The 22,771-nt window shown below is 39.7% G+C and overlaps 1 long non-coding RNA gene across 1 annotated transcript in view; it reads right to left on the bottom strand.

The window, feature by feature from the left end:
- Positions 1-5,269: 5,269 nt before the first annotated feature.
- Positions 5,270-22,771, bottom strand: part of LOC132069557 (uncharacterized) — a 104,793-nt gene continuing 87,291 nt past the window's right edge. The window contains exons 3-5 of the long non-coding RNA XR_009417802.1: positions 11,556-11,652; positions 6,597-6,652; positions 5,270-5,542 (exon numbers count right to left, since the gene is read on the bottom strand). This is a non-coding gene — a long non-coding RNA (uncharacterized LOC132069557). The remainder of the gene's footprint in view (positions 5,543-6,596; positions 6,653-11,555; positions 11,653-22,771) is intronic.

The raw sequence follows: 22,771 nt of genomic DNA, 5'->3' as shown, positions 1-22,771 counted from the left end.
GAACATCTCCTCACCCCTCTGGGACTATTTACCTCTGAATTTGAACATGGATATAAGCTTACAATGCCTCACAATGCAGAAAATCTTCAAGGCAGCAGAGGTGCTATGGGCACAGGGAGCCCCTGGAGCAGGGACAAGGACAGGGGCTGCAGCAGCATTGTTAATGTGACAACCTGCAAATCACCACAGTTTGTGTGTTTGAGACAGAAAAAGCACGGGCCGTGAGGTGGACACATCTAATTCCAGGAGGAAATCCAGAGCACCTGCTCTGCCTGCCACCAAACTCATGCTCTGGAGAGTGTTAGACTGGGAAACTGAAAAATGAACAAGAAAGCATCCTCCTCAGACAAAATAAAGGCTGCGTATCATTAGATTTCTCTGCATGCTGACTTCAACTCTGGGCACAAAAATCTCCTTTTTTTCATCCTGACCAACTTTTGAAATGCATTTCTGGATGAGCTCTCCAAAGCTGCCACAGGCAAATTGAAAACCTGGAGTTTCAATGGGATTGCCAAATTCAGGTCTTTCAGGTCCCTTTGAAAAACCAATTGCTGAAGTGGCTAAAAAAAGCTTCCATAAACTAGAACTGAGCCTTGGCACTTTATAAAATTTAAGCGTTGTCCTTTGAATATTCGGCAATTTGCATAATCTGCAAATAAACCAGCAACACACACACAAATTATTTTTGAGAAAAACAACAACTATAGCCACACTCAAAACAAATTCCCAAGACAAAAAAAAAAAAAAAAGAAAAAAACAATTAATCAGAGGAAATACTCCTGAAATACTCCCGTAGTTTTGCTGTTCATTTTGCTTCCATGGAAGGCAAGAAACCAGTTATGGTTGTTCTTGCCAGCAGGGAGCAGCGCTAGCAAAGCATTTTCAGCATTTTCCCTGTTTCCCAGCAGGATGAGGCTGCTGCAGCTGCATTCTGTGTGTGCACATCTGCTGGCACACCAAGAGTTCTCTCCCATTGGTTTGGATTATTCCAGGTTGGGCTACAAAAACACCAGCAGCTGAGCCCAAGCTCAGCCTGGGTGCAGTGTGAGCTCAGCCCATCAGAGCTGGCAACTCACAAGGATTTACAGGAATTGATTTGTTCAAACCAATGAACCATCCAACAACAAGCAGAAACAAACAAATAGCCAACTGAAAACCACCCCAAATCCTACAGTACAAAAACCCCACCAGACTGTAAGAAAGACACAAAGCCAGAGAAGCAGAGCTTGGTTTCATCCCTCTGGCTACTCTTGGGTGGGAACCTCAGGGTGGAGGAAAGCACAAAAACCAGCTGAGTTGTTAAAATCAGAGTGAAGAATAGGATGGCAGGGGGAACCAAACCAGTTTGTGGCCACAGTGGGATTAATTTTCCATTTATTTCCAAGGCTGATTTATTTCACTTAACTTTAGAGATCAGCAGTGAAGATGCCAGCAGCTGGGCCTGGAGCCTCAGACTCTCTTCATAATCAATAGTGAGAAATAAGTATTGAGGGCCCAACTGTCTGATCCATTTTTAGACTACGTTCTTTTTCACCCCAGATGAGTTGAATTGGAACAAAAAGTGTCAATTTCTCTCTATTGACCACAAAACAAATCCAGAACAACCAGGTCAGACATAACAGGCCTAAACACACATTTTCTCGGTGAAGGTTCCTTCCCTGGAGCTCTGAAAAGCTATTAACATTTCTTTGCACAATTAACACCACCAGTTCAGAAACAACCCAGCCACATGCTTATCAAATGCCCTCCATCTCACTAGAAAAAATAAAAAAGCATCTTTAGAAAGGTACTCCAAGCAAAAAACTTGCCTCCAACACTCTCAAGGTAGTGATTTTAATCACTACCCACCTCCAATACTTTTACTTCTCTCATATACTGATTTAAAATATGAATGATTCTTGGCAAACAGAAACAGCTTCATGCTTTAATTGCAATAAAAATCCATTTTAATTATGCTACCACCTGTTGAGAGAATAAGTTAACTGATGAGAACTGTATAAGCCAAGAACAATAAATCAAGCTGACTGACTGAGTAAAGCTGAGAGAATTAGCCTCAAAGTCTTTGATTTAATCCTTTGATAGAAGCAGCTCATGTACATATCAATAGTAAAAATTGTGAGAAAACAACAGGAAAAACTTAATTTTCTCATGGGTTAAAGTTTGTCATAGAAAAGGGTAAAAGTTTGTCTCCTGCTCTTGATTCTGTTACCACACTAAGCTCTTCACATCTCCATCTTTGCTATCTTACCAGGCAGGACTGCAAACAGAATTTATGTACAGAGGATAAAAAGCATAAGAGACAACAAACCTGTGCCCACCTCTGTAGTTTTTGCATTTACCTTCATTATTCTGTAATATTTTTCTCATGCATGGCATCCATATTAATACAGTCTGTCTTCCCTCCACTGAAGCTTCATCCCATATTCAGTCATCGATTTGGATATTTGTCCACCTGGAAAGACATCAAAAAAGAGAAACCACTGTACTTCAGGCAGCTCTTTAGTGACCTCATCAGTTCAAGGTTCAGTAAGCCAGGATCAAATCTAAATATATTTCAGTTGATTCCATCTTGGCTAGATAATGACACTTCCCAATTCTCTTCCAGAATATCAAACATGGGAACAGCAAGGATTGACTCTACATAATGTGACTGTAGGTGACAACTTCCTAAGCTCCTGCTCCATGGACTGTTCCTGCAGATGGACAACTATCTTTGTGATTTCAAAGGGCATGACCAGCTGAATGAGCTGGGTTTTTTCCAAGGAAATCCAGTCAGTTTTCCTGCTGCTGGAGGGCCACAGCCTCTCAGATGGGTTGTGATTTCTAGTTATGGATCAGGAGAGCGTGACATGCTGCCAGGCACAGAGGAGAGTAATACCCAGAGCTCAGACACTTTGGAAATCCACAGCTTCCCAGGGTTTTGACAAGGAACACCATCTGCCCTATTTTTACCATTCTGATCCTCAGGTTTTCCCTGCTGAGGATTTCCTTAGATTTGAAGGCTCCTGAACCTTGGCTAATTTCCCCAGCTCTTTCCCTAAGGGAGATCTCTTTTGCTTTTGCTTTCATTTGCACTGTGATCTCTTCCCAACTACAGAGTTCGAAGCCTTCATCCTTTCTGAGCACTGAAAATACATCTTGGACTGAAATGACTCTCCTGGAAATTCAGTAATATAATTTGAAAAATAGTACCAGAAAGGTACATATTGTAGTAGCAACAACTGATTATGTCAAACCCTAGGAACATTTTCTGAATCTCAGTGATTTGGGAAAGTAACCAGCTCACAAAGAAAAGAATTAAAATTCCAGACAGCTGCACCTGCATCCAGAATGCTTTAAATAAAGGGAATCAGAAAATGAATACTCCTAACAAATAACCAGGTCTGGGAACTTAGTTATAAAACAATCCTCACTTAGGATTGTTTTATAGCTTAGGGATCAAAAGCTGGATAAAACATATGGAAAAGGCCACAAGGACCCACAGAGTAGTGTGTACCTTCCAATAAACACCTCAGTTCCCATTGTGCAGGAAATGAGCTGCCTATTCCCCACCAGGCAAGAAATCAGGACTCACGGCACACCAGCAGATATGGTCGGTCAAATCTCTCCTTTTATTTCTCTCCAGTTCCAGACATCAGGCCAAAACTGTATCCTGCTGCTCTGCATGGTTAAACAGGGAGAGGGCTCCAGCCCAGTGCACTGAAATGTTTTTGAGCCTATAGTTCATGGGCTGCTGGTGGTTCATAACACAGAAGGTGGACTGTGAAATGCTTGCTGCTTCAGCCCCAGCTCCAAAAGCATATTCCCATACACAGGAGCAAAGAAAAAAACAAAACCAGGAATAAACAAAGATAAGAGAATGCTCCAACTTCTGCTTAATATTTTTTTTAGTTAAAAGCAAATGCTGTGGCAAAGCTGCAAACACAGATGGTTTCCAGGAGCTAACCTATCCATAGATTAAAAAAAACTACAAAACCAAGAAAAGTACAAGATACTGTTTCCCTTAAAGGATGCCCTGTAGGCCCCTGGACTTCAGGGCCGTCAAGTCTCTAAAAAACTGCTTTCTCTTCAGGAAAACAGTGGAGGAAACATTGTAGAAGTAGCCTTCTGTTGAATTCTGTGTTAGCCTGCACTCACACACTCCTGTTTGTGATGTGCAGAAATAGAGCCTGCGCTGCTGCCAGTGAAACCCATAAATGTCATTCTCAATGAATTCAGAATCTGGACTTTATACAATCAATTCCTTGTACAAATAAAAAAATATGACTTAAGCACTGATTGAAATAGACAGATTGTTTTTCTCCCTCAGTTCAATCCCTGTAAGCCCAAGTTGTTCCAATTAATTTCCTGACAGGCAGGTATGCAGATCACAAACAAAGCTCCAAATAAACATTGGCATTCACACCAAAAATCTCAGCAGAGATCCAGAGAGCAGAGCAAGTTTGCAGGCCATCCCAAATGCAGTCTAATATTAATACAGTCCCAAAATATAAAAATAGGATATTCAAAGGGAAAAGCAAAATATTTTCTGTCTCTGCATGTGTGTTCCATACTCCTCTAAAGACTTCTGGTTCCAAAGCACCACTCACTGCCTTTAGTGGCAGAGGATGGAGGGGGGCATCTGAATCAGTGACTGGTGGTTTTTAGGACTTTTTTTGTACTCTCTGGAAGGGATTTTAATTGTATGTCTGGCCTTCAGTTGCTCAGTTTCTGAAAGAAAACCTTTATTCCTGACAAGCTCTAAGATCCCTAAATGAAGAGCCATTTGAGAACCCTTATTTTTTTCAGGAAATATTTTAAAAATCTCTTTAATTTCTTCAATAATTTCTGGTAAGACACTTACCTATTCCTATCTTATTTCCATAATCCATATTTAACTACAGTTAATAAGCAAGCAATGGGAGGCAAACAAAGGGAAAAACACCTGAGGTAACCCATAGATGGGACCCCTCAGTGCTACTGAAATGTGCAGGAATGGGAAAACTGACATGGGATGAATTCTTAAAGTGTTTTTATGAAATGGCTGAAGTACTCCTCCTCCTCTCCCCAAAACACAAGTCAATCTCTTCTTTACACTCCAGAAGATTAAATCTGTCACAGGAAGAGCCCAGGGTACTCTAATGATCAAAATGGCTCTTTTCTGTTACTTACAAAGTAGGAGAAGCAAGGATTTTGAAAATAGAGGGTGAGCTATATCCAAAACTCTATATTTAGATTGTATAATACATAAATTTCAGGTATTTATTAAAAAAACATCAGAAAGGTTGAATTGGTAGTTTCAAAAGACTTTGTGCTAATGGAGGAACCATTTTCATGCAGGAGAGCAAAAGCCTGGACTTTGAAAAGTTGCAAATCCTCTAGGTGTCTATGAAGAAAACAGAGCAGCCCAGCAGGTCCTCCTGAAGAAGAGGAGGCCTCTCTGTGAGTCCCTCAGCTCCTGCCCTTCTCCTTCCTGGGGCCCTGCTCATTGCCACAGCCACAAGGCAGAACCCAGAGGAGGTGAATCCAACCTGGGCTTCCAAGTCTCTACAGCTTCACATCACTGGAAATAAAAAGAAATGGGTTTTTACAATGCCTTCCCCCTGGTGGCTGCAGAAACACAGCAGTGTGGCTCTGCAAAGGCCATCAGTGATGCTCTGCATTGTTTGCCTTGACTTCTTGGTTCATTATTTTTGTAAAAGCAGTGTTGTAGCACTTCACATCCTTTCAAGGGAGCTGTTAACTACAGCAGGGAAAACTTCCCACTGCACAAGACCACAGGGCCACAAATCTGTCTACATTTTCTGTTTGCTACAGAAGAAATGCTCTTTGCTGTGCCTCAGAACACGGGCAGGAATGGGGAAACAAAGCAGAGCAGTTTACTGCCTTGCATGATATTACCTTATCATGCAAGGTAATTCTCCTCAATATTCCAGTTCAATAGTGCAATGATTTCCTTTTGAATGAAGGTCACTCAAATATATACATACATACATATATATACACACAAACACATATGTAGACATATGAAGGAAGTCTTATCAATCTCATATCAATACAGAAAATGTTAACATTGGATGATTTTTTTCTAGCTTGGTTTGGGTTTTTTTTTCCAGAGATCACTGATATTCTGATGAATTTCCTTTAATTTCCAAACTTCTTCAATTAAAAAGAATAAAACCACTTTTTTTTTTTTTTTTTAAGCAGTGGTTGGGTTTTGCCTTTATCTTGTTATAACTGGATATATCAAGCTAGAAGCCACTGTAATATTGAGAATGTGTGCAGGTTTCAAAGTGCCATGCTCTGGGTATGCTGACTGCTAAGTTTGTTTAGCACTACATTAGCTGTCTTTTTTTTTGCCAGTCATGTCCTGCCAGGAAATTCTCTACAAACAGAGATAATCCTGCAGAGAATTTGTAACAGCTTATGCCAAAAAATAAGCCTGCAAAATAACTTGTCATTCTCTTTAAGTAAAGAAAAATGTACAATACAGCCTGAGAATAAACCCTGATTTGATACCAGCTACTGAAATTCCAATGAGCAGCTTCAGCAACAGGTGTCTGCCTGCAGTCATCTTCTGTGTGGGATGTAATAAAAAAAGCAATAAATAAAATTACCTTCTCCATTTTAGAGTCTCAGAATGCCAGATTTCACAAATGTACTTCTTCACTGTCTGAGAGAAAGAAGACAAGGCATGGTTTTCCATTGCCCTCTTCCTGAGCAGATTTCCCTGGCTGTTTCCCTCTCCCTTGGAGGCACCCTCAGGTTCCTAAACCCCTTTAGGCAGGGCAGTCCCAAGCCCCTGGCTCTGTCCTCACCCCCCACAGGGAGACAGGAGGGCTGCCCTGGGGTCTACATCGGGTTTAAAATAACACTTGAGGAAGAGAGCACACATCAGAGCCAGCCTGGATGGGGCTCTGAGCAACCTGCTCTAGAGAAAGGTGCTATGGACACAGCATGGGGTTTGGAACCAGCTCATCTTTAATGTCCCTTTAACCCAAACCATGCTGTGATTCCACTTTGGTCACGTTGGCATGATGGAGGAGTGCTGGAGGCAGTTTCAAGTGTGGGATTTTCATTTAATTCTCTGGTTAAGCCATTCTCGTCAAATTTCTAGGGTATTTGTGTGTTACAGTTTGCTTCTACAATTTTGGTTTGTGGTAGACACATCTTTGAATTTGGAGCATCTTTTTTTTTTTCTAAAAATGCCCAGGGTTGAGCAGCACTGCCACACTTCAATTATAGGTGCAATTTCTCAAGTAGAAAATGGTGCTTCCCTGATGCCTAAGTGTGCCTGCCACTCAAGAGAATAATATCCACTGTTAATCAATCTTAGATCTACAAGTGCAGGCTCCTTCTATCTAATGGATCTGAATTAACACATTAGAATTCTCCCCGCACCAAAATAAAAGTAGCTCAAAATCTCAAACAGAAGAAAACAGAACATTCTTCCACTTCTACTTTATAACAATAGCATGCTTCCTGTTGAAGTCAACTATACCAAATCACATACAAAAAGAACTTAATTCGAGGTATAAACAGTATTGGCAATGAAAAAACTACATCTATAGGTATGTATATATATATGTGTGTGTATATATATATATATTTAGTAAGGCAAAATCTCTATATTGCTGATGCACCCTGTCTTGTGATGGCACCTTACTGCCAGTAAGGAAAAGAGCATAGGTGTTCCCCTGACAAAAACCCAACCATAAACCCAAACACAACACCCCCACCAAAATCATGTCTGTTTGTCCTGTAGCACTGAATTGTGAGAGATGACTCCATGCTTTGTCAAAGAGCATTTATTCCCTTGTACTGCCTCTCAAAAAATTAATTGAATAACCCTCAGGTTTCAAGTGCTTCAGTCAAGGTATACCTAACCACTCTCCTTTCTAGTCCAAATCCTCTCTTTGGCAAATGTCACTGTCAAAGCCTCTGCCTCTCATTTTTTGCACAACAGACAGCATGTCCAAAAAGTGCCATCATGCCCTACTGAAACCTGGAATCCAAATCACATCAAATTTAGTGAGCTGACTGCATCAGTCAATAAATGATGACCAATACCTGCTTCCCAGGCTGTTCATGTTCATGTGCTTGGACAGAAGCAGCTTTGTCCAGATTGTGGGCATGACTTTCTGCAGAGATCTCCTACATTATTTTACTCACCTCCCAGAAGCCAAACACATGGTGGTTTTCTATTTCCAATGAGCTCCTTATGTCTAGACAAGCTGTGGCCATCTCCTGTTCATCCTGAGCATGCAGGAAAGTGGGAAATGCTCAGGATGGAGGCATGACAAAACAGAATATTTTCATTTACTTTCCCACACTTGTCTGTGGTCTCAGAGCCTGCACTGAAGCAGGTTCCCGGCCTGCCTTGGAGTGACAGCAAATGTTCTCCATAAGCCACACAGCCCCTCCTAACCCTCTCCAGACATTTCCTAGGAGGTGACAAAGCATTCCACTTGAGAGCTGTTGTGGACTCAAGACTGGAAACAGCCAGCAAACACAGCTAGAAGGTGTTATTTTAAATTCCTGACAGGACAAATAGATGCAAAAAAGAAAAAGGTCATAGGACTCGTGGCATCGATACTTTTATCTCAACTCTTTCCATGGTTATTAGGACACCTACCAAGTCTGTGGACAAAATGGAGATTGCCAGAAGCTGAGAAGGGAATTTAATTCCTGTAAGAAGCAGGAGACCATAACATTCCCTGATATTTGAGCAAATAAAGGTCAGGTGTCACAGCCAAGTCCAGACTGGGAAGTCATCCACAGATTCCCATCTGACTGTGAGAAGGATGACCTTGTCCTTAAACAAACAAGTCATTTCTTTAGAGGAGACAACTGAAACTAAATGAGTTTTTGTCATGGAAATGAAAATTGAAATTGACTGAAGGCTTCAAAATCAGTTATACTTAGAGAGCAGTGGTTTTAGAGAAATAACAAAAAGAAAATGCTGCTTGTGCATCTGTGATCGCTTTCCTAAACTGCAGACCTGATTGTAGCTCTGAAAAACAAGGCACAAATGACAGTTTCTGTCTCCCTGGACATTGCTGTAAATAACAGCAGCAGCAGGCTGGGGTCAGCTCATAACCATGCTGAGCCTTGCATTAGGTCACCCATGTTATTGCTTCCTGCCCTGCTTCTCTGGTGTAAATCTGTTCAGCTACTCCCTATTTAGTTAAATCCAAGGTGGGGATATTAAATGTAATCCTAAAGAAAGATGCTAATATAATATTATTAGGATATATTATATATGCAAATATATTATACTAGGATTACACATTAGATGTAAAAATCCTAATGTAATCATCCAAAAGGTATTATCACACTGCTTTAAATTACTCAAATTCTTAGCAATTATTAGCCAGCTAATCCACACCTTGCTGGGTATGTAAATGGTGGGCAAGACACGAATCCTCTTCCCACACTTCTTGAAAACATTACTAGAAACACACTGATTTTGAAATACGAAAACTTTCTTTTACATCTGCAAATTTAAATGTAACACAACACACTGTTGTGTCAATTTCCCACAGAATTATCTGTTCTGTGGGAAACCCAAATGAACATGGAGAAATTCATTTTTAATCAGATTTTTTCAGTTTTTTGGTAGAGCTAAGAGTCAGAATTTTATCCCATTGGGAGAGGAAGTTTCAATAGTGTGATCCTAATGGACCACATGGAACCCCATGTCCATACTATGGTTCCCATACCGCACAGAAAAATGGATCAGATCTATCCATCCAGCAATAAACTGACACTTTTTAAAGACAAACTGTCCTCTTGGAATGAAGGCTCAGATTCTTTATAAAAATACGTATTTGATTAATAGTTGATTGGTGTGGGTTATTTCATAGCACAAAAAAATCAAAGCTCTTACAGAATTTCTGCTTAAAATTGTGGGTAAAATCTTCCTCTTCTCTTAATGTACATAGACTTACAAAATTACAGCATGCCTAAAACAGCTCTGCACAATCAAAATAATGTAGCTGATTTCTTAGAATATTTCTTGATTTTCTCCTGTTCATTTACTAGGGGAGTACAAAACTTTCAAAATATTTGCTTCTGCAACCATTTCAACACCCTAATTTTAGGGTGAAACAGAAATATAAACTTGACATTTGGACTCCTTCATAAGTTGTACAGCATTCTGGTTACTACTGTTTTGATTTAATTACTCCTATTTATGCTGCAAACCACCCCCAGGGAAAAATATGAACAACATAATTGATTATTAAATTCAGAATTGGCTCAAATTCAAGCATACAAGCTAACCATTTATTTGTGTATTCAAACTAGTAAAAAAACACAACAAAACCAAAAACAAAAAAGCCCCAACCAATCTCCTTTGTCTTGAATTTTGAAGTGATTGCAAATCAACACAGATTCCAGCAGTAAATCATGTTTGTGCACTGTATTCCTGTACAATAGCTGAAAGAGGCACCATGCAAAGAATTTTCCTAGACTGATAGTATTTTTTTAAGCCTGGGTTTTCTCAAGAATAAAAGTATCAAACTGAAAGTTTATATTGTAATATCATATAAAGTCCTGCACATTAAAATTGGAGCTCTGGATTTCATGTGAGATATACATCATGGTAGACACTACTCAAACTGCCGGGGGAAAAAAAAAATCAAAATGTCCATGTGTTTCCAGACAATTCTTGAAAAATTCTTTTCTTTCTAGCACTTGACCTTGTTAACAATTTCTGCCAAATTAATTACTATTTTTTTTCACCTTCTTTAATGCATATTTCTGCTTTAATGCACTGCTACTGGTGAGTAGATATCATTGTTCTCTTGCATTCAGGTTCCTGTCTCAGTCCAGTCACACTGACAGTGAGTTCTTTGTACAAAGATTTTAAAAACATTATTTAATTCTTTGGCCAGGGATGTTTTTGAGCTTCAAATATTGTGTCAAGCATCTTAAGTAAGCTAAACATCATTTTGTCATACAAATGCAGTAAGAATTATTCTTACTGGCTTATACGGTAGATTATAAGAGCTCTGTCACCTCAACTTCACTTCTTTTTGCTACAGAGGCTTTAAAACACATTCTGAGCAAGATGCTAAATTGGATGCATGTTTTATGCTTCTCTGCACTTAAATAATATTCTATCTTTGACAATAATATTCTAAAGAACTTTGCTCAAGACTTAAATACTCAAAACAGCAAAAATGTGAGATTTTTGCTGAGTATCTTCTCCCTCCTAAGTGTCAAATACAACATATCATGTGCTGGGAGGGGAAGACTGAGAAGGGGGAAAATAATTATGCTGTGCAGCTTGGACGGCTGCTACGTGTCACAGCTAAGGATTTTTTAGACTCATAAGAAAATTTGCTGAGCCTTGTACTCTCAGATAATTTTGTGAGATGTGTATTCCTGTATCCTGTACTGCTGCATAGTCTTCTGCTATCTGCAGAGCTGAAGCATTGCCCTTCTACCTCCTTGTAAAATATTCTCGTGAGCAAGGGCAGAGTTGCCTGCATGGAAAAGCCAATTTCCTTGCTGATTCGGTAGGCTCTAATCACCTTCCAGAAAGCCAGGAAAAAGAAAGGATTGCAAACCTGCAACAAAGTCTGGGGCACCACTGGAGAGCACCAGGGCACACAGCCAAAGAAAGAACCTTCTTGATGGCACTTCATCTCCAAATATGAACGAGACCTGAAAGAGGAGATGGTTTTGTAAAAGACAGGAAGGTAGCAGAAAACTGTCAGAGTAGGAAGACAGACTCTGCTTTCCCTCATTTTGAGAAGGGGCTGTGATGACTTTGCAACCCATCCTGAAGATTTCCTCTCACTCCCATCCTGAAGTGCAGTGCTGCACTCCCAGACCAGCTGTAACCACTGTGCCAGCACAGAAAAAGGGGAGAAACACTTGAGAAAACCTCCTTGAGAGTTCAGAAATTTGTGTGTGTGAATTCTTCACACTCGAGGAGCTGCTGCCTCTTGAGGGAAGGCAATTACACACTTCTCACCTGGCAGTTTTCAGAATGAGCTGGGAGTTAGGCAGGCAGCACTGGCATGCATGGGCAGGAGCTAATTAGAGTCAGCTCCCACATGGGGGAGGCTGGAGATGAGGAAGTTGCAGTGTGGAGCATCCTCAGGGCAGTCACCCCAGACACTCCTTAATGCTGCCCTCCACAGCAGGTCACCTCTGGTGCACTTCTTCCCTGCTGCTGTGAGCTGTTCCTCTGATTTTCTGTCCTGGCAGTCAGATTTATTTTTTTTCAGAGCTGGCCTTTTACCAAATTCCTCCATGTTCACCCCAGGCTGTCTATCTCTGGTTTGCTGACAGGTGATATCTTTGTGTCGCATTCTAATGCCAAATTCTGTTCCTGTTACGATATTTCAGCTATTTATGCCTAATGCACAGGTTTAAGCATTTCATCCACAAATCCGTGCCCACATGCAGCCATCAAATCCATCAGGATATTTTCTTTGTAAAGAAATTTGAGTTCAATTAAAATGGTTGGTAAGAAAAGATTGCTAAAGAAAATCATGAAAAAAACAACAATTGAAAACCCCACACCAAATAATGCCACATAAAAAACAAACAGCCAATAAAGTTTCCCCCTCCAAAAGAGAAAAAAGAAATCAAAGATGAACCTATGTAACTTTATAATGGAATTAGCCTTAAATGGGCTCCATAAATTAAACTGGTGCTTCACACAAATCCACACTACTCACAGACCACCATTCCCAGCCCTGTTGCCTCCTTGTCTGTGATTCTGCTTCCCATTTTCTTACTGATAGATGCTCCAACAAAAATTATTCACCAACAAAAGCAAGTTTCACTTAGCAACAGTTTCCAGGTGAGATGTGCCATCCAAACCCACTGCAGAGGCATTTCTTTGACTGAAACAAAGGAACATCAAACCTATTAAAACACTTAATAAAAAAATCTGTTCAAAATACAGCAGTCTTTCTCTATCCTAGCAACTACCACTCTCTTAGAAAAAAAATATTTACTAGGGAGACAAGCAGGAAAGTAATTTTTGCATCACAGCAGGCAAGAGAATACATTTACTGGACAGCATTTGTCAGAGAACCTGAGAAAAATACAGCTGAGGAAGCTGCAGCTCACACAGGAAGATTTCAGCTAAGCCTTGAAACAGGAGCACACAATGTTAAAAAGTTTCCAGAGGATCCTGAACTGCATGAGTGTTTCCCAGAATTCCCATACAAACACAGGACAAACATTTAAAATGGCAATATGGAAGGAGAAGAGGGAAACAAAATCCATGGACATTGATGGAAACAGCTAGAGGGGGAAATGATGAATTCAAGGGTTGGCAAGAAAAACCAACAATCTTTACATAATAATATGACACAGATCTGTGGGATGAAGGGTGCATTTTTTACTCTATCAGTCGGCTTTTGCATTTTTTTTTGTCTTCTGCTCAAACAAACACCCCGAGCTCCAGCACTATAATATTACAGCATATATGATAAAAGATGGGGGAAAAATCATTGCATGCAAATATTGTCAGGTAAAACTGACTGAATGACAAGAAAGATTTTGTGGTTTGTTTTTTTTTTTTTAAATCAATTGTGACAATGGAAAAATGCCACTGCAGAGCTCATGCAAGCATGAGAACCTCCTTACCCCACTGTTTGTGGTTAGAGTAGCATTGAAAGCCAAATTATTGGCTATGATGAGGACCACTATTGTTTTTCATCCAGCCCTGCACTGCTGCAGGACCCCACTTGTTTACACCAGACACAAAAAAAAAGGGTTGGATTTACACAAAAATCTGGCTAGTACTGTAAAAACAGATATCTAACTACTAACTTAATGCTTTGTTAATTTTTTTTCTTTTTTTCTGCCGTTAAACCTCCAAAAGATGACCCCCAAAATTTCACTTTATAAGCAAAAAACTTTTCTTAGGTAATTTGAATACAGAAAGAAAGCACTTTACATGCCTGGTTGCAAAAATAACTGACTTTTAGGATGTTTAATACTATAGCATGAGATAAGAGAGACCAGTGGATATTGTGACAGAGGAATAGAGATTGTACAGAACAGCCAGATTTGAAAAAAATCTTATGACATTTGTACACTTCTCAGAATACTTCTGTCCATAAAAAACAGAAAAGACAGCTTTTCTTTTAGTTACAAATTCTGTCTTTTTGTTGATTTTTGTTTGCCATTTGTTTCAGTTTTGCTTTAATTTAGAAGATGACCTGATTTTTATTTTTTAAACAGCAATAGAAGGAAGTTTTTGTTTGACAAGCTCCAATTATATGCTTGGTAAGAGTTCTTCACAGTAGCACTTGAAATTCACTTTCATTCAAGACAAAAATGTCAAATTCATTTAATCACTGATAGACTCGAATAGGAAGTTCTTCTGTCTCCAGTTATTTTTTAATGAAATACTCCTACACTCCAGCTAGTTATCACAGAGAAGTAGAAATGTAGGAAAAGATTTTTTTCGTGGAACACAGATGAAAATTTTTAATCAATATTAGTTTATATCTTCTACCTGCAAGAGTATCTTTAGCCAACCTGGGGAAAAAATTGCTACTTTCAACTTGGCTGCCATGGTAACATGAAATGGTCCAATTTATTGCAGTTATCACAAATGCTATTAATCCTGGGGATAACTATGGGTGGCAATGAGCCATACTGAGGAGGATTATTTTCTTTTAAGTTTTGCTAAGGGATTTGGGAAGAAGTAGAATAAGCAGTACTGAAGATGATAGCTGAATAGAGACATTGGGAAAATGAGTTAAAACTGAAGATCTAAGCAATTTTTTTGTTCATATTCCTATTCTGAATAGCACCAATCACTGAAAAGGTGAGGCACAAGTCTGCTTACTTTTAGTAGAGAGTAGCAAGTTGAGACTTCAGTAATTTCTTTTGCTGCTTTAGTGCAGTTGGAAACAGTTTTCTGAATCTGTAAGTCTAGTTTCAAGCACAATTTTATTTCCCATGAGAACAAAATGAGGCCTTTAACTGTCCTGTCTTTTTCCTCTTAAACTTCTAAAGAAAGAACATTCTGGTTCATATACCCTCTCCCTCCCGACCAGGGAACTTGACTACATGTCCAGCTATTTGAGATGAGAACCACAAACCATTCTGGTGGAAAGGTCTCTAGAGATCATCCAGTCCAACCTTCAGCTCAAAGCAAGACAAACTTCAAAGTCAAACCATATGCATAGCTCAGAGTCTCAGCCATTCAAGCTTTCCATACCTCCAGGTATGAAAGTTCAACACCCTCCCTGGCATCTGCTGCAGTATAAGACTTCTCTGACAGCAAATCCACCCCCCTTTCCCCACAGCTTCTCTTATTTTCCATTGGAATTTGCTTTTTCATGACTTATGGCTGCTGCCCCCTGTCCCCTTGCTGTGCCCTGCCAAGGGGAGCTCACATCACCATCTCTCTAATGCCCCCAGCAACCAGAACCTCTCCAAATCCATCCTTCTCTAGGGTGAATAAATCCAGGACCTGGGCCCTGAAGGCACTGACAGGCCTTACAAAGCAATTGCTGATCAGTAGCAGTCTGAGATATTTTATTCATCTAAGCAAAAATTCAAGAAACACTTCAATATAACTCTTCTTACAGTAGAGTGTTTCCATGCTATATGAAAAAGAGGTGTCATCACAAGAAAATAACGGCAAGAAAATTTTCCAGCACAACCATTGTGAAAGCACAATCATTATTAGGAGCCAAGACTCGTATCATGCTGTGTCCTTAAAGCTGGGGTGATACAGAGTGCAGGAAACAATCCACACCTCCTGTTGATATGACAGTCAGGATGCATCAAAATTGGTAGGATCAGCTGAGGCACTTATTAGGTGGACCCTAAAAATTGCCTCCTGCTGCCCAGGGACTGAGCTCACCTCTGAGTAAGCGTTTCAGGTGTGTAGAATTCACCAATTTCCAGGTGTGTGACCACAGTGGAAGTTTTTCCAGTCAGGCCTTATGGATCATTGTCTCACCCCACATTTCCACACCCTCAATTCTGGCTCAATTAACAGTTTGTTAGAAGCTGTTCAACCTCCTATTTCACAGCCTGTTTGCACCTTTGATGTGCAATCCACAGGGAACCTCCTTATCTTGAAGCCCCTGGTTGATGAAATATTTGCTGTTGCCTTTTCCCCCCCTCTTCTTTGCCTGTCTACAAGCAAATTGTCTTTTGCCCCACAGGTATGGCAACTGAACAACACAAACATAGGCAGCAGTACATAATTTTAAAAAAGGCATTCCAAAAGAAGGGAAATAATTTCAAATTAATTCTTTAGTCTTGTTCTCCAATGACTGAAGTGTAAGGTAGGTATAAGATGCTTCACAGTCACTGATTAAGCATAAGAAGCTTCTGAAGTGTAATATGCATGGATTTCTACAGAATTATGCAAAGTTGGCATGTGTTGTTTACTAAAAAAGAAAAAAAACCCCACACCTATTAATATATTTGGATATAAGGCTAATTGTACACTGGCAAAGGGTAAATCTCACTTTGCAAAGTGATTTTTTAGGGCCTTGGAACAGGCACCCTTTGAAATGAGTGTAAAAAAAAATGCCTTTCCCTAACAAATACATCTGTACAGAAGCCCTATTGAAACAAGTAAAAGCATCCTACTGTTGGGAAAAGGATATTCCTGTATTAATTCTTTGGAATAGTCAACAAATATATACATGACAAAACCAAATGTTATTCTAATCCTGGAAAAATAAATCACAAAAATGGAACTTCAAAAATTCAGCACAAGAAAAACAGGAGATTCTTCTGGACTATACTTCTCATTAAACAGGAGATTTTTTTCTCTTTTTTTAACAAATTACATTCCACAATTCCAATGCAAATAGAAACTTGTAGGGGGGCAGCTGGAATTAAAAGATTTAACAAAGGTTTTTAACACAGAATTTTTTTTCCAAGTACATCTTATTAACAGACGATTTCACAAAGGTTAATTGTTGCCATCAAAAGGTGATAATTAGACATTTCTCACAGTTCAGCTTACTTAGAGAAATACATCTCTATTCAGGAATATAATCAATCATATTCTTAAGATAAAAGGGAATTTCCCAGCATGCACATTTACAGGAGAACATCTATCACTCACACCTACTAGAGAATTAATGATAGAAGCATTTCCACTATCCTCATATTACTTAATATCACAGATTACTTCAAATGGCAGGAAATCCTCATTAACATTTATTTTTGCCTAACTTGAATCAGAGCATTTCTTTTTCAGCCACCTGGAATAAAATTAAGACAAGAAATAAAGGGATGGGCAGCAGCTTTCTCTCCACCCTCAATATCAAAGGTGAATAGAAAGGAATGCTAAATTAGGAGACACTAAAGAGGTTTGGACAAGGAATGCCAGAAAAATCAATACCAGAATATCTGATATAAAAGAGATCAGAGACTTTTCTTTGCAGTTGGACAGCAGTAGTTCAAATGTGCTTACAGAAGAAAGCACTGAACTTCAATATTCCTCACTAGGTCTTATTGAATACATCATAAAACTTGATCTTCTGGTGAAGACTTATTTCCTAATTAAGCCATTTAATAAGCATAATCCTAATTTAATGGGCAGTTTTGCTTTACCTACAGCCTATGCTTTTCTGCTGATAGGACTGGTAGCTTAAAAAGTGCCAACGTTTAACTACAACATTTATAAATATGCACACAAAAATAAATCAAATATAAAAAATACCTTGTTTTATCCTTAGATTGTGTAAGACTCTTCTTAATCTTCTATAACTAACAAATCAAATCATTGAGGCTGCTGCTATCTGCATCATATTTCTTTCCAAAATTGAATTTTTGGGATAAGGAGGGCTTTTTTCCTCCTCGCCTTGGGTGGTGTGGGGGTTATTTTTTACAGGAGTCAGCCATTTCAGGAAGAAAATCAGAATAAAAGAGTTCCACTTCTTTCAGAAAGGATAAAACATTGCCTAATATCTATGCTTCTCATATCTACTTTAAAGGCACTGAAGGATGGGTAGGAAGAGTGTGTCCCTGATGTTGGAAACACATAATTTCATCTGTTCAAACTTGGCATGGTAAATGACTTTCAAAACTCTGGGGGTCATGAGTAGTCAGCAGACACCAAGACAAAAGCACCTCATTTCCAGGAGCCATCAGGAGCATTATCCAAGCTGCAGCTCCCTGGGGAAGCTGGAGGCTGACCTTTCTACACCCATCACTCTCCTGCAGAGCAGAGAAAGGGAGATGGGATGGACAGGAATGTCTCCGCTTCCTTCACACATGCACAGAGAGGAACACAAATGCCATTTAATGTCCTTGAGCAGCCTGCCACTTCTGAACCCCCAAAAGGTGAGGAAATGAGGGGGTGTTACTTTGACGAAAGGCAAAAGGTGGATGGCAAAGACAACAGATGGAACAGGACTTAATCCATGTTGGTGACAAAGCCAAGGAGGCAGAGCATGGCTCAGGTGGCTGAGCAAGGTGGGACACAAGGTGGGATTGGTTTCACCCAGATTGAGATGTTCATCTGTGGATTGGCCCATTCCTCACTCAGAGGGCAGTGCTTGAACACAATCCTTGCCCACTCCTCACTCAGAGGGCAGTGCTTGAACACAATCCTGGCCCACCCCTCACTCAGAGGGCAGTGCTTGAACACAATCCTGGCCCACCCCTCACTCGGAGGGCAGTGCTTGAACACAATCCTGGCCCACTCCTCACTCAGAGGGCAGTGCTTGAACGCAATCCTGGCCCACTCCTCACTCAGAGGGCAGTGCTAGAACGCAATCCTGGCCCACTCCTCACTCAGAGGGCAGTGCTTGAACACAATCCTGGCCCATTCCTCACTCAGAGGGCAGTGCTTGAACACAATCCTGGCCCACTCCTCACTCAGAGGGCAGTGCTTGAACGCAATCCTGGCCCACCCCTCACTCAGAGGGCAGTGCTAGAACGCAATCCTGGCCCATTCCTCACTCAGAGGGCAGTGCTTGAACGCAATCCCCTCGTTCTGTTTTAGATGCCACCTGTGAGAGGTCAGACACAAAAGCCTCCCTTGTAAATTCCTCCTTTTAGTTGTGAGGTCCTCCTGAAGCCTTTTGTGGGTGGAGAGCTAAGAGGCAAAACTGGGATCCTTACTCAGCAGGAGACCACCAGGACTGAGAGGATTTGGTTATTTTTCAGACAGCCTTCACTAAATAAATGTTCTCCAGTCTGAACAGTGTTTCAGAAAAGATTGCACTTTTTTGTGGGAGGGAAATAGTAAATTAACATATTAATGAAATGCATACAATGTGTGGGAAAATAATTTTTCTTCTTAATAAATTTTTAGCCCTGCTCTCTCTCTCCTGTTTTTGGGCCTAAACCATTCATTGAAAATCTGAACAAGCTTACTATTTTGTTCCTGGATATATATTATTGTCAGCAAATCCTTTAAAAATTAAAAATGTGTATTCCATTAATTAATCTGGTTCTCCTTGCAGAACACCTGCAATGCTGCATTTCTTGGTTGGACAGTGTTTAACTCCATCTCCAAACCCTGTAAGGAGTGAAGGCATTGCCCCAAGGGTTACAAAATCAAGTAGGTGAGATTAATTCAGTGATTTATCTTCACATCAGTGGGTTTATACCCAGCCAAAAGATGAATAAGTAATAAACTCTTTATAAATGCCTAGAGTTATATTAGATTGGGTTTATTCCTAAGAAATAATATATCTTTTGAGATTTTGTTATCAGAGAGAAACATCAATCCCAAAAAATTAGTGAAAGAAAGGCCCTCTTGGTTCTGTGTGTACAAGTTCAGTATCTAAAACAGAGCTTTAAGAGACAAAAGGCCAGTATATTGGGATTATTTTGATATACATAAAACTGTAAAACTGTCTTCCATATGAAATTTTCCAGACTTGAATATCCTCTACATTCTCCTGAAGCCTCAAATAAATCTAAATCACACACCATGCAGTGCTTAAGTTGTGCAGTGCAAGAAGACACCAATGACTTCCATAAAACCACCATTTTCCCCTCCACTAATCAATACAAGTCTCCATCAAGTGCACTACATTCTCCATTAAGCAATTACTCGGCACATTGTACATTCCCTCCTTCAAGGGTTCTCTCACCTCTGAGTACTTGAATGGAGTCAAACTGGATTTAAATCACCAAATGTGCTGTTCCCCCAGAGCTGAAGCTCATCCAGCTGATCCAGGGTGCTGAAATTACTGAGCAGCACAACTGAGCAACTCACCCTGCAACATTCCTTTAATTTATGGGCTGTGATTTGGACATGAGCCAATCACAAATTTCTGTGCAACCTGACTAATTGCCAGTGCCCTTGGGGATCATGGAATAATCTCGTTTTAAGGAGCATTAGAACCAAAACCTACTGCATGCACTTCAGGGTAGGTTTTCCTTCTGCCCCTGAACATTTGTTTCCTTTACATTGCTCAAGCTCTGCTTCTTTTCATGCAACAATTTCTAGAGTTTCCTTGTGCATGACAAAAAGCGTTATTGGTGCTTGTGACACCACAGATCGCTTTAGGCTTTAATATCTTCATTAACTTTATCTTCCACATCTACTCTTTTTTCCTTTATTTTACTACTCAAAATTTGACAAGCAGCTGAAAGTTTCAAGGATTGGGGACCTTTCTTGTGCACGTGAGTATTAAATAAAGCATGATAACGGACTGAAAATACTATATGTACAATAATTTCAGTTTTGCTAATATTGAAATATTTATCTATAAAGTTTGTTATCATATGGGAAAACTCTCTAACAATCTCTTCAAAGACCTTTAGTGCTCTCTTCTTGCTACAGCTAAAAATACCAAAAGATGTGATGCACATTTAATTTGTGTCTTAATTAAGCAAGAAATTCAGGCTAGAAAACCCACTTGCACAAGCACAGCTGCCTGTTTACCTTGGTGCCAACTTGCTAAGCTGGTACTGGGGAAATGCTCTCCCAGGCTATGCCATGTACAAGGAAACGCCATTTTTGCACATTTGGATTGGCTCCCCTAATGCCAAAGAGTTTAAAAAAGACGTGGGAGGAGAAGGAAAACTTGAAGTGAGTCACTTAAATTATTAAAAGGAAACATGTTGAAATCTGAAATGTAGGGAATTCTCAGATCTTTGGGTCTGTAAGCCAAAGCTTAAAATTAACCACAGGATTTGATCTAAAACATCAGAAAAAGTTTCTACACTTAAGTGATAGAAGTGAGAATGGGGATTTATAGTTTAAAACAGAAACACGTTAAGAAGAGGAAAGTTTAGAGTTTTAAAGTTTAATATATAGAAAAAAGAAAAGTAGTTACAAAGGTAAACAAGAAGTTTAGAATGCAGTACAATAAGTTTGTGCATCATAACATGATTGATTAAGAAAGCTTACACTGCAGCATAAGTCCATAAAACAAAATATTTAAGGATTGGGTCAAAAGCATAAATATCCTTGTTTGCAGGGTTTTATTGGTCAATAAATTCTTAAAAAGTGTTGTAACTAGGGGTCTTGTGACCTTCTGAACCATGCAGTAAAGATGTGAACAAAACTCACCCTTCCTGTCTATGTATAAAATAAAAAAATAAATTGCATCATCTGAAAAGCTTACAGGTCCTGTTCTATCCCATTCAAAATTCCTTCAAAAATACCCATAGAAATGTCTGAAGCTCTGGAGAGGATCATTCTGGGTGTCATCGCAGCAATTTAAAAAGTTACTTCTCACAAAGCTTTTTAAATTCCCCACTGCTAATCTGTGCTAGGGGGTTCCAAAAAAAAGTCCACATGGCTTCATTCAGACCCTGAACCACCCCTCTGACCCTGAGCTGTCACAGACTTGCATTTCCCAAGTCCCATGCCCATGGGATTCATGTCAGGTATCAGACTTGTTCAATGGCTGCAGTAAATCTGTAAATCTGTGTTTGTCTCTCCCATTAAGAGCAAACGAGTCTGACACACCCCATCCTCGAAAACTGAAGTGGGCCTAAAAAACTAATAGGAGTAAGAATGAAATCCATGTTCCATATTTCCCTACATTCCCTCCCCTCTCCCCTTCTCTTTAGGTATTTATGCCATTCCAGCTATTTCAGACAGGGCCATCTGGTGGTCTTCTAACTATCCAGAAAAAGAATGAAATAGCTGAGGTTGTCAAGAGCCCAGTAGTGAGCTGATGTTTGGGCACTGCACCATCAAGGATTTGTCCTGTGACACCAAAGCTGTCAGCTGTTAAAGACAAATTCTTCCAAACAAAAGATGGACAAGATTCATCTTGATATTCAGTTATGTTCCACTTTAGTCCTTCTGAAAACAAAAATATTCAAGAACACAGACTACGCAGAAAAGTTTTTCTGTTTCACCTGCCATCTCTCTCTTCACACTGTTCTGGCAAGGCTATTTGCACTCTCAGGTGCATTGCTGTTCCTTTTTGGTACTACAGATAGCTAAACCACTTACAGACCAGTGATATAGTCCAGTCTACTATTCCTTATTCAGTTTCATAAAATACATCTTGTGCATCATTTATTTTATAATAATCTGTTTTATTTATGTGAGAATCCTTCACTGAGATTCAAAACAAGTGGGTTAACAAAGCTTCAAGCACACATTGGCATCCACAAGGCTGTGATTTTATCTCAGCCTTCCTTTCCATTAAATACTATTGGCACAAGTCCAAGGTACAGATCCACAGATCAATAAGAGCCAGGTCCTGCTTGCTTCACTGTCCAGCAGACACTACCTAATGGAATTCAGGGAGTTATTTAACCAGGAACAGTGGATGTTAATAAGCTATAAGGTATAGACCCAAGACATGTCTCTGCCCCAGTTTTTAGTCACATTCTAGGTCTTCATGGCATC

Source organism: Ammospiza nelsoni, chromosome 2 (genome assembly GCF_027579445.1).
Source record: "Ammospiza nelsoni isolate bAmmNel1 chromosome 2, bAmmNel1.pri, whole genome shotgun sequence".
NCBI lineage: Eukaryota > Metazoa > Chordata > Aves > Passeriformes > Passerellidae > Ammospiza > Ammospiza nelsoni.
Note: the sequence above shows the minus strand (reverse complement) of the source record. Positions and strands in the feature narration are given on the sequence as shown.